Source organism: Lolium rigidum, chromosome 5, assembly GCF_022539505.1.
Source record: "Lolium rigidum isolate FL_2022 chromosome 5, APGP_CSIRO_Lrig_0.1, whole genome shotgun sequence".
Lineage (NCBI taxonomy): Eukaryota > Viridiplantae > Streptophyta > Magnoliopsida > Poales > Poaceae > Lolium > Lolium rigidum.
Window position 1 is genome coordinate 95,530,708 of NC_061512.1, and position 12,593 is coordinate 95,543,300.

Genomic DNA, 12,593 nt, shown 5'->3' on the forward strand with positions numbered 1-12,593 from the left:
GCTGCTGTTCTACAAACCTCTGCTCTTGGAGGCCCAACACTGTCTACAAGAATAGAAGCACCCGTAGACATCAGTGACTTGTTTTGAATCACAACAAATGTTGTGGGAATGACACTAATGTTCCCACTTGAGTTAGTTAGCACATGAATAAGTCTTTTCTCAAATACTTGTGAACTAAAATTGGCTTTATGCAAATAAACTAGAGCTTAGCACCCCCTTACTAGCATTGTTAGCACTTACATTAGTATTAGTTTGTGAGTACTTTAAAGTACTCACGGCTGTGTCCCTGGCTATTCAAATGGCCAGACTATGAAGAGGAGCAGAACTATCAAGATGACGACAACCAAGATGTCTACGACAACTAGGGAATCTTCTGACGTCAGACGTTGGCCGGTGGACTAGAGAGTCCATTCTATTTACGCTTCCGCTATGAACTTGTGTATGTCCGTTGATCAGTAGATCAACTATTTGTGTAACATTGGACCATGTGATCTATTTGTAAGACGACTATGGTATGTAATGAATGATGACTTATGATATTCAACTGTTATGTCTCGCAACAACAATATTCCTGGGATTGCGATGTATGGCATAACAGGCATCTGGACTTAAAAATCCGGGTGTTGACAGTTGGAAACCCTCCCGGACTCTGTAACTTGTGTATTACGAATCCGCCTCCTATATAAGGGGGAGTCGAGGGACAAAGAAAGCATCGATTCATTGTCTCACAAAACCCTAGTTTTCATATCGTCGAGCACTTTTCGGCTGAAACCTTCGAGATCTACTTGCCCTCTACTTCCGACTAAAACCCTAGTCTACAACTTGTAGGCATTGATAAGTTAATCCCTTGTCAATTGGCGCCGACCGTGGGGATTAGAGGTGTCAAGGAGCTGATCTCGATGGCACGTTCAAGATCGTCGACTTCATCAACTGGAAGCAACGCACTGGACAGAGGTAAACAGATCGAAACTGGTCTAGTTGATTTTGTTCCTCACCCGCCCTCCCGTTTGGATGCATATGCGTATCTGGAGGAGCCCATGGAGATGACGTTTGGAAAGTTCCACTTCCGCGTCGAGAAAGAAGGAGCGTATCGTCTCGAAATTCCGATCTCGTCGGGATTATCAGCGGTCGATCCCGATTTTTCAAGTTCAGCATCATCAATCGAGTCGGGTGACGAGAAAACTTCATCGCCACGCTTCATCAGCTCCAGGGCAAGTGAAAAACTCGCCAAAATCTTCAGCGACATGTCTTTCGAGTCATCTGCGGACTCCTATATAAGCGATGACTCGAGCGACATCGACAGCTTCAACTTTGTCGACAGATCCGTCACTGTTGGCAAGGTCTTCACCAATCTCTGTGATGGTGTCACCAAACCCGACAAAGTTCAGAATTCAAAATATCATCAGATCTACGCAATTGGAGAACCAAGCCGTCCAGAACCGGCGACGTTAGAGGCTTTCCACGATGCGGGAAATCCGTTTGTCGATCCCGCAGATCTCGCGCGAGGTTTGGGAACAAAATATATCAGAACAAGAACACGAGAGATGGTGCGATTTCCGCAGGCAGTATGGGATCGAGTCGCAAGAGCTATTGATGGTACGGAACCAATGACCATTACGGCAACACCTGAGGAGTCACAAGCGTATCAATATAGGCTTGCACGTATCGGGAGGAGCTCGAGAAACGAAAATCGAGTTGGACAGGAGGCAGGAAGCAGCCTCCGCATCAAGCGAGCGAAGGGCAGAGCTAAGCCGACATTCGGGAACTTCGGGAGATAGTCATAGAGAAGCTCGGAGGAGAGCAAGATCTCGCCTCGCAAAATATACCCGAAGCGAGAGAGAAAACTTGGTTCAAAACCTCGACATGTCTTTCATGTCAATCGACACGAGGGGGAATATTATTCCCAAAACACCGGAAGCGGGGTATATGGCAACACAAGCTTTCATCCTAGCGTCCAGGCCACCTCCCGGAGATCCAAGAGAAGCGTTGTATAACATGGCCATGACAGGGTGTGGATCCATGGGAGCAGCATTCGCAGCTACACCTCCCGAAGGATCAGCAAGGCAAAACATTCCACGACCCACTGCAGCTGCACCAGGTCCCGAAAGAACAAGTGGAGCAAGAGACACAGCGGCACAAGCACGGGTGGACAAAGCACGACAACATAGAAGAGAACATCGGCATTCCCTAGAGATAGATGACGAGGATATGTGTGGACTACCATGTTTTACAAGAAGGGTCAGGAAAACTCGAGTTCCTTCAGGGTTTAAGTTACCCGATAATTTCAAAAAATTCGATGGCCTGCAAGATCCCGAGGATTGGCTAGTCGATTACCTCGAGACGGTGAAACTGATAGGCGGAACCAGAGCAACAGCAATGCAGAGTATTCAAGTACACCTAAGTGGAGCCGCAAGATCTTGGATCAAGAAGCTTCCTCCAGGCTCCATCGATAGCTGGGATAGTTTTGATGATGTGTTCGTCAAGAATTTCTGATCCACCTGCAAGAAACCTGCATCAATAGAAGAATTGAGATCATGTCGACAAAAGCATGATGAGTCAATGAGGAAATACATCCAGAGGTGGAACATTATCAAAAACTCGACAGAAAACATATCTGACGAGAGAGCAATAGATGCGTTCGTAGCAGGAATCCGACGAGAAGATTTTGTCGAGGACTTGGGGAGAACAAATCCAAGGACAGTGTCAGCATTAATGGAGATAGCAAACAGATGGGCAGATGGAGAAGATGTTTTCCACAATAAACGACATAGGTCACCAGAGTAGGACCGAAGTCGAAATTTCCAAAACAGACGATGATTTTCTCGGCAATTTTCAAGTTATGACGCTCCTGGCCAAATATCGGCTGGTTTCCGAGGAAATACTGGGGGGAAATAGTCGAGATGATTCCCAGAGGAGTAGCGAGCAGCGAGGCGACAATAGAGATGATTCTCGGAATAACAGGAAAAATAGTGGACCAAGGTTTCGGAGACCCTTTGTAACGCCCGAAGATATGATGAACGGGCCGTGTCAGATGCATTTTTACCTCGACGAGTAATGGGAAGAGACAGGTCGGGACATCTGCGAAGGACTGTCGCAATTTTCAAGCAATGTTGAGGGTCGCAGGGCTAGCCAATGCTCAAACAACAAATAGAAACCCCCAAGGGCCCAGGAGTGAGATCCACCTGCCACCTCCTCCCGCAATTACGGACGAAAATCGGCACCAGCTCAGAATCGCGGCAGCACCACACCCACCTCCATATGTTGATCCTAACTCCAAAGGCGCGGTCTCGATGATTCAGAAGGGTAGGCCGTCCAATAGAGCTCAGAAAGTAATCTCGCGACAAGTGTTCATGGCAGAGAAGATGCCTCCACCAACGATCGAGTACCTAAATTGGTCAGGGCAAGACATTGGCTTCACAATTGCGGATCACCCGCAGCAAGTTCCTCGACCAGGGCAATCAGCACTTATCTTACCAGCAGTAATTGCAGGATTCGACGTATCTCGAGTGTTCATAGATGGCGGCAGCAGTTTAAACATTATGTATGCAGATACGCTAAGGAAGATGAACATCTCCCTAGAAAATCTGAAACCAACCGACACCCGTTTTCACGGTATCACACCAGAGAAGCCAAGTTACCCATTGGGGAAGATCAATCTCGACGTTCAGTTTGGGACCCGAGAAAATTACAGAATAGAAAGGCTGGAGTTTGAAGTCGTGGATTTTCCATCGCAATATCACGCTTTGTTGGGACGACCAGCATATGCCAGGTTTATGGCAGTACCACATTACACATACTTGTTATGGAGGCTACCTGGACCTAAGGGACCAATCGCAGTCAAAGGAAGCTTCGCGTTAGCTGATAAGTGTGACAAGGATTTTCATCGACTGTCAGAAACTTTCGGGATGCAAGCAGAATACATGGAGTCAAGGCTCACGACTGATTATGATGTGCTGCAAGATGTAGGGAGGTCTAACAAAGAACCAACCTTTAACACTGCGAAAGATTCCAAGGAGGTGCAGATTCACCCGACAGATCCGAAGAAAACGACGTCCATCGCGACAGACATGGACCTCGCATAGGAAAGCGCGCTCGTCGAGTTCCTCCGTGAGCACTGGAAAATCTTCGCATGGTGTCCAGCTGACATGCCAGGAGTACCCAGGGAACTTGCCGAGCACCACCTAAACTTGGATCCAATAGCGAGACCAATTAAGCAACCTTTGCGGCGTTTTTTGGAACCAAACCGCAAAGCTATGCTGTCAGAGATTGATCGGCTCAGAGAAGATGGTTTCATTAAAGAGCTGCATACAGAGGCCACGTGGGTAGCAAACCAGTGTTGGTCCCGAAGAAAAACACTAAAGTCCTTCGCATGTGTGTCGACTTTACGTGTCTCAACAAGCACTATCCAAAGGATCACTTTCCCCTCCCAAGGATCGATCAAATTATCGACTCCACGGCAGGATGTGAACGTCTTTCCTTCCTGGACGCATACTCTGGTTATAACCAGATCAGGTTGAAAGAAGAGGATGAGGTCAAAACAGCGTTCATTACACCTTACGGCGTGTTTTGCTACAGAACAATGCCCTTTGGTCTAAAAAACGCGGGAGCAACATATCAACGGATGATGCAAAAGTGCTTAGCAACACAGATTGGAAAAAACGTACAAGTATACATTGACGATGTCATCATAACGTCAAAAAAGGGGGCAACGCTAATTGAGGACCTAAAGGAAACTTTCGACAACCTCGACAAGTTTTGTCTCAAGCTGAATCCGACGAAGTGTTCTTTCGGCGTCCTACGAGGAGAACTTCTTGGGTTCCTAGTCTCAGCAAGAGGGATTGAAGCTAACCCGAGAAAAATTCAAGCTATCGTAACAATGAGGAAGCCAACAAAGTTGAAAGAAATACAACAGTTAACTGGGCGAGTCGCAGCTTTAAGCAGATTCGTCGCCAGGCTAGGAGAAAAGGCGTTACCATTCTACGCTTTAATCAAGTAAGGAGAGAAGTTCCAGTGGAACGAAGAGGCAGATAGAGCTTTCGAAGATCTCAAGCGCACAATTTCGACACCACCAATCTTGGTGGCGCCTAAAGAGAAGGAACCTCTCCTGTTATATATTGCAGCCACACCTCAGGTGGTCAGCACGGCACTCGTTGTCGAAAGAGAAGAGGAAGGAAAACTCCATGGAGTGCAGAGGCCGGTATATTTCATCAGTGAAGTTTTATCGCCTTCCAAACAGCGGTACCCGCAGTACTAGAAGCTAGCATATAGAGTATTTACAACCGCAAGAAAATTGCGACACTATTTTTCGGCGCATCCTATAATAGTGGTCAACGAGGCGCCCTTATCTAACATACTAAACAATCCAGAAGCTACGGGTCGTGTCTCCTTTTGGGGAATAGAACTCTCCCCTCGGGACATCACGTATGAAAAAAGAAAAGCAATAAAGTCGCAAATTCTGCCAGATTTTATTGCAGAGTGGATGGAGTTACAAAATACAGGACCCCCGGATTTATCGAGAACTTGGACTATGAACTTTGACGGGTCCAAGAGGTTAGAGGGAGCTGGAGCAGGCGTGATACTAATATCACCTGAAGGCGACAAATTAAAGCATGTCTTACGGATGACGTTCCCAAACACGTCTAACAATGAGGCAGAATACGAAGCTCTTATACACGGGATGAAGATGGCGAAGGCTTGTGGAGCAACTCGACTAAAAATCTTTGGCGACTCACAATTGGTGGCTCAGCAAGTCATGAACCAATGTGATGCAGTTAATGATAGTATGGTGGCATACAAAGAAGTGTATAACGAGCTAGAGAAGCTATTTGATGGATGCGAAGTAAATCACATCAGCAGGCTGAGCAATGATGAAGCCGATGTTCTTGCAAACATCAGGTCGCAGTGCCTCGCAATTCCACCAGGTGTGTTCTGGGAAGAGATAACCGAGAGGTCTACAAAGCCGAAGAAGGCACATAAGAAGCAGAAGGATGAGAAAACCTCGACAGATCCTAAAGAAGCACTAGAAGAAGAAGAGGAACATGAGCTAGTGATGATGGTGCAGGTCCCATGGATGCAGGCGTACATATCATACATCTTAAGGAAAGAAATACCCGACGACCCAGTTGAAGCAAGGAGAGTTATTAGACGATCCAAAGCTTTTACGGTGGTCAAAGGGGAGCTCTACAAGCGAAGTATTTCGGGTTTGTTACAAAGGTGCGTCACACCCGAAGAAGGAAGGATAATTCTAAAGGACGTACACGAAGGAATATGTAGTCATCATGCAAGCAGTCGAGCTATCGCAACCAAGGTTTTCTGAGCAGGATTTTATTGGTTGACAGCAATCGAGGATGCGAAGGAAATAGTGTGAACTTGCGGCGCGTGCCAGAGATTTGCCGCAAAACCTCACTCTCCTGCAGCAGAACTGATGCCAATACCCTTGTCCTGGCCCTTTGCTCAGTGGGGTCTCGATATGGTGGGAAAATTACACAAAGCTTCGCCAGGAGGATACGAGTACATGCTCGTCGCTGTCGACAAATTCACGAAGTGGATAGAAGCAAAGCCGATAAATTCACCAGATGGAGCATCCGCAATTAAGTTCGTGAAAAGCATTGTCTTTCGGTTTGGAGTACCTCATAGCATCGTCACGGATAATGGTAGTAATTTCACATCCAATGAATTCAAGGGATACTGTGCAGAGGTGGGCATCAAATTGCACTTCGCGTCAGTTGCGCATCCGCAAACCAACGGCCAAGTCGAGAAAGCCAATGGTATCATCTGCAATGGTATTAAGAAGCGGTTGTTAGGACCATTGGAAAGAGCTCGACATACTTGGCCAGAGGAGTTACCAAGTGTGTTGTGGAGTTTCCGAACAACACCAAATACAGCAACACAGGAGACTCCGTTTTTTCTGGTCCATGGAGCTGAGGCAGTATTGCCGATAGAGATAGAGCATGATTCTCCAAGAGTCACGGAGTATGATGAAGAAGCTTCCAGAAAAGCATTGGAAGACGATGTCGACGCACTGGACGAAGCCAGAGATGAAGTATTATCACGGGTCACTAAGTACCAGCAAGACTTGAAAAATTACCACAGTCGACGTTTGCGACCAAGATCCTTTCAGGTTGGAGACTTAGTTCTACGACTCAACCAAAAGAGCCATGAAAAACTCGAGTCACCGTGGCTTGGCCCTTACATCGTCACAAAAGTAATCGAGGGAGGAGCGTACAGGATAAAGGACAAGAAGTCAGGAGCTGCTGAGCCAAATCCTTGGAACGTGGCACAACTCAGGCGTTTTTACGCCTAGAGTCGAAATATAGTCCTCCTTGTAAAAATACAATGTACTGAAACGCCCGCGAGTTTTCACACGCACTCTTTTCCTTTTTCAGGGCACCGAGTGGGCTAGAATATGTTTTTAATGAGGCGGGCTCGCGGTGCTGCAATATAATAAAGATAGTGGAGATATATATCTTTTTCTTCGACAGGCTCGGGGGCTTGTGCCCAAGAGTTACAATATATATTACCGAAAATATTTCGCCTTGGTGCAAAACACCTCGCAAAATAAATGAAGATACAAAATAGCGATCAGTAAAAAAGGCTCGGGGGCTCGTACCCGCAAATATAGTACACTCAATATAATTCACTCTGCCTTGGTTCAACCCCGCTTACACAATAAAGAAAATCGCCACCGAAACACTCGGGGGCTCGACGAAGAAAAGAAAGGAATACATATTTCGTGGCTTTACAATATACAAGGTGCAATCATTGAGAAAAATCGGCAAGACAAAGGAAAAATTCCTAACGGCCGCCTAGTATGTTATCCATGGTCATTCGTTCACTATTGGAAGTACGAGTACTATGTTCAGCTTAGCTACCCTTCACGAAGAACTCAACATCCATCCGAAGCAATTCATCCATCTTGTCTTCTGCTACAGGCTTTACCACATCATCAATTTTGTCAATATTCCTTTTCCTCTTCGCCATCTTGGCTAGGCACTTGGCAACAATTCGACTCATGTTTAACTTCGGATAGCAGATTTGTATCATAATCATAGCAAATTTCGCGCCAGCAGACATTTGAGCCCGTACAAATCCATGGATTCGAGGTGCATCCCGGAATTTATCCATCAGAGCAGGCATGGTTTCTGGCATCTTGTTGCGTGGGAACAAGGCGCTGTAAACTAAGGACAATGTCCTTGCACAGAAGTCGAGAAAATCACGGACCTGACCCGCACGATCTTGAAATCTGATGATTTGGCGAGTACGTTCAGGTGTTACCCAAAAATTAGAACCATGCTCCGATGCAAGCCTGAGAAGCACACTGGATCGAGCTTCAACACGTTGATCTTCGGCAGCAGTATCCAAAAAAGAACCTGTTTTCAGCGGAGGAATAAGAGAGGAAAGAAAAACATTGGGAATAAAGATAAGTATGGTCAAGTGAACGAAGTATACCCGCCATATCCAAGCTGGAATCAATCATTAGCTCAAGCATGTAATTCTCTCGTCGAGAAGCTTCGACAGCTGCAGCAACTGCGTCCTCTTTTGCAGCTATAGCATCCTGGGCTTATTGAAGCGCAATCTTTTCCTTCTCCGATGATTTTCGAGATTGCTCCATTATTATAAGTGGCTGCTTCTTCATAGACTGAAGTTGTTGACGAAGTTCTGCCAAGTCTTGAGTTGAACCCCTACTCGAGGAATCTTCGGCAAATTCATCATCGACAGGCGCTTTCTTCGAGTAGGATGAGGTGGGAAAATCATCGGCAGGACGAGGAGTTGAAGTGTAGTTGTCAAAAATCAACTCGAAATAAAAGTTTCGACATCAATCTGTTATCACCAGAATTTGACCAAGTCAGAAGTGGGCCGCGATCAAGATGGACTCGAAGAATATATATATATATATATATATATATATATAGAAGAAATACGTGAATCGGCCTTACATGCAAAGTCTGGGCTAGTTTGCCCTTGTATCTGTAACATATTAGATTGCGTGTCGGTTAGGAGTTAGAGTTTTACCCGTGCACGGTTAGGTGCACGCCTCAGTTAGAAAGTCCCTTGGACTATAAATATGTATCTAGGGTTTATGGAATAAACAACAACCAACGTTCAACACAAACAAATCTCAGCGCATCGCCAACTCCTTCGTCTCGAGGGTTTCTACCGGTAAGCACCATGCTGCCTAGATCGCATCTTGCGATCTAGGCAAGCACAAGCCTCGCCCACGTTGTTCATGCGTTGCTCGTACCGAAGCCTTTTTGATGGCGAGCAACGTAGTTATCTTAGATGTGTTAGGGTTAGCATTGTTCTTCGAATTACATGCTTTCGTTATGCGACCCTTGCACATCTAGCCGCCCTTACACCTATCTTAGGTGTAGGGGCGGCACCCCGCTTGATCATAGTTTAGTAGATCTGATCCGTTACGATTGCTCCTTGTTTCATCAAGGATTAGTTTAATATCCGCAATAGTTAGGCCTTACAAAGGGTTGGAGGATCCAGCGGCGTGTAGGGTGACGTTTGCTAGCCCTAGAAAGGATGTTCCGGGGATCAACCTCGTGTTGGTTTTTAGGCCCTATCTAGGATCGGCATACGGTCACCGTGCGCGAGCGCGAGGCCCAATCGTGAGTAGGATGATCCGATTATGCGGTGAAAACCCTAAATCGTCGTAGATCTCATTAGCTTTATCTTGATTCAAGCAGGACCACCATATATTCGGACACCTCGTTCGAATCATGGGTGGATCGACTCTTTGAGCCGATTCACAGGATAACCTGAGAGCCGATCGAGGCTCGTATTTAATGTTTACGTGTATGCCATGCAGGAAACTAAGCGAGGCATCATCCACACCTTCCTGACCAGGTATAGGTCAGGTGGCACGCCCTTGCGATAGCATCGGCGCGTGCGACCAGGGAGGCTTTGCGGGCCGTCGCTCCGAGGGACCGGGGCCAGCCGCAGCCCTAGTTGTTCCCGGCTCTACCGTGTTGACCGTCTCTGCCCGCCAGGGGGTTTCTGACGTCAACACATTCTGGCACGCCCGGTGGGACAACCTTCAACATCCACCACATCGCCATCTACATCCGAGATGGCGGAAGGCACTCCGGTCAAGTACGAGGATCTGCCCGATGAGCTCAAGAAGAAACATGACGAGATCAAGGCAACCCTCGAGGCCGAACTCATCGGCTCTTTCCACAGAACTCTCTCCCATGGCATCGAGTGGAAGGGTTTCTCACATGAAAGTGCGTTCCAGGTCCGTCCGCCGTTGCCGTGCGTATTGGCAGCACCAGGATTACCGATTTCGCCGGCGTCCACCGTTAACATGGTGGAGCGCATTTACCTTGAGGAGTGCCAACCAAGATCCCCACTCGACATCAACGTCCGGAACCTGGACGCCACTATGGTAAGGACGGAGATGAGGGTAGCTGCTCTCACAGCGGCGACAAGGAAGAAACCGTTCCACGCGACCAGCTCCGACACTATGTGTGGGCAAACGCGGCAAGGCCGATCCGTGAGATTGGCCCCAAAGATCTATAGAGGAATACCGCCAGACCAGCATGGACCTACTAACATAAAGGCCGACTCTAGGAATCGGCCAAAAAATCGTCCTCACCATATTTCGGTCTGGGCTCAACGTCGATCTAGTGGGCAATGGGATGCGTCGGCTGAGGCACTGGAAGAAATCCACATTGTTCCTGACAAAGCCGACGTTCACATCGTAGTCTTTTGGCTAGCCGTAGAGCCGATATCGCCAATTCCTGGCAGAATCGGCTCGGGGGGGCACCTAATCATATGGGCATGCGGCGACACCGTGGAGCATGTGCGGAGGAATACTGACGGCCGATAGGGAAATTGGCGGAAATTGATGATATATAAAAAAAAAAACAATCAAAGTGGCAACTAGAGCCGATGCACCGACTTGGGCAAGTGCGGCAAGGCAAGTTTACAGGCATCAGTTTACACAAGGGGGGCCCTACTGAAGAAAAGCATTAAGGGCGTGAAGAGCATCGGCACGGATTCGATCCACCTCGGCGATCTCGGCCTCGTCGTCCTCGTCTCTCCCCATCACCAGCTGGCTGCTCAGAGCACGAATTTCAGCCAGGTCAGCCTTCAGATCAGCTGTGAGACCTTTCGCTTCCTCTTGGGAGCAAGCAATGAGGGATTCCTCGTCCTGGATAAGTTGTTTGGTCTCCATGGCCCTCTTCTCAAGGTCCTCTAGTTCCTTGCGCAAGGTCGCAAGTCTGATGCTGCGAGCAGAAGTGGCGGTCTTGGCGTCTAGAACGGCTTTCTTCTCATTGAGCCGTTGACATTTGCTGGCAATATCGGCTCTCAGCGGGAGTTGGGCACGGCGAAGAGTAATCCTTTGACGAGCCGACTGCACCCTTGACCTGAAAACTGGCAGAGACACTGCCTGCCAAAGCTTAACTTGCAGCGTTACTGGGAGACGGGGCTGGATGTCCTCGAGGATACCCTTGATTGCCTCAGGGTTCTCGACCAGCGTATCGACCGAGGAGGAGAGCAAGACTTTGAGGCGTTGGAGTGGGCCGTCGATCGCGCTAGCATCTGGCTCTTCACCTGTTTTGGAAACGGCAGGCTCAATGGAGTCGGGGTCGAACGTCAACAAGCTTGAAGGATCACACCCCTACGTACGAACAAGAGCAAGCATGAGCATACGACAAAGGAAAAGAGCGGGCTTGAGAGAGAGAGAGAGCTTACCTCTCCCAAGAAAGGAAGGGAAGCCGATGTTGTGACGATCGGCTTTACGGCAGCCTGGGCTAGGTTAGCTACTTGGTCAGTCGCGCCTGGCGAATTGGACAGGCCAAGGGCAGCAGATGGCATCGGCACCTCTTCAACATTCCCGCTAGAAGTCCCATCGGTCCGCAAGGGCAATGGTAAGGCAATCCAGCTTAGTGGCAAGACGATGTGGAACACGAACCGCCGAGTATATTACATTTGAAACTTCCTGGCTCGGCGAGGAGACTTGCGGGTTTGAGCGGGCCCTTTTGAAGCATCGACGTTTCATGCGCGACCTCGTTTGGATCGGAACCTCGAAGGGCAGCCGGCTCGGAAGTCGACCTTTTCCGAGAAGCCGACGTTGGCGAATCCGTCCGGCTCGAGTGGTGGACCTTTCGTGTCATCCGGGGAAGAGTCCCTTGGACTCGGATCGTGCTCCCTCACCGGAGTTCTCTTCGAGTGGAGGCCCGGAAGAAGAGGTACAACCGTGTTACAAAGATTGGGAAGGCAAATGTGTTCAATTAAGACACGGATCAACTTACGTGCAAGCTTTCCCGAGCGGGAGCTTTGCGCTTCGGGGTCTTCCCGACAGCCACCTTCCTCACCGCCGTCCTCGCCCGAGTCGAGGCTCGGGGGCAACCGGCCCCAAAGTGGCTTTACTCTTGGGAGCCGATTTCGGAGGAATCGGCTGGCTCTGCATTATGACTTTCTTCAGGGGTGGCGACCTCTGGCAGAAGAGGACCACCGGAGCCGGAGGAAGAAATACGAAGGGGGAGCCGTCGGCTTGCTTGGGAACCGGGCCCTCTTGTTGCTGCTAGGAAGATAGAGTCAGGTCACCAGGCGATCACCATAAGCGGTTACAAGAAATATGT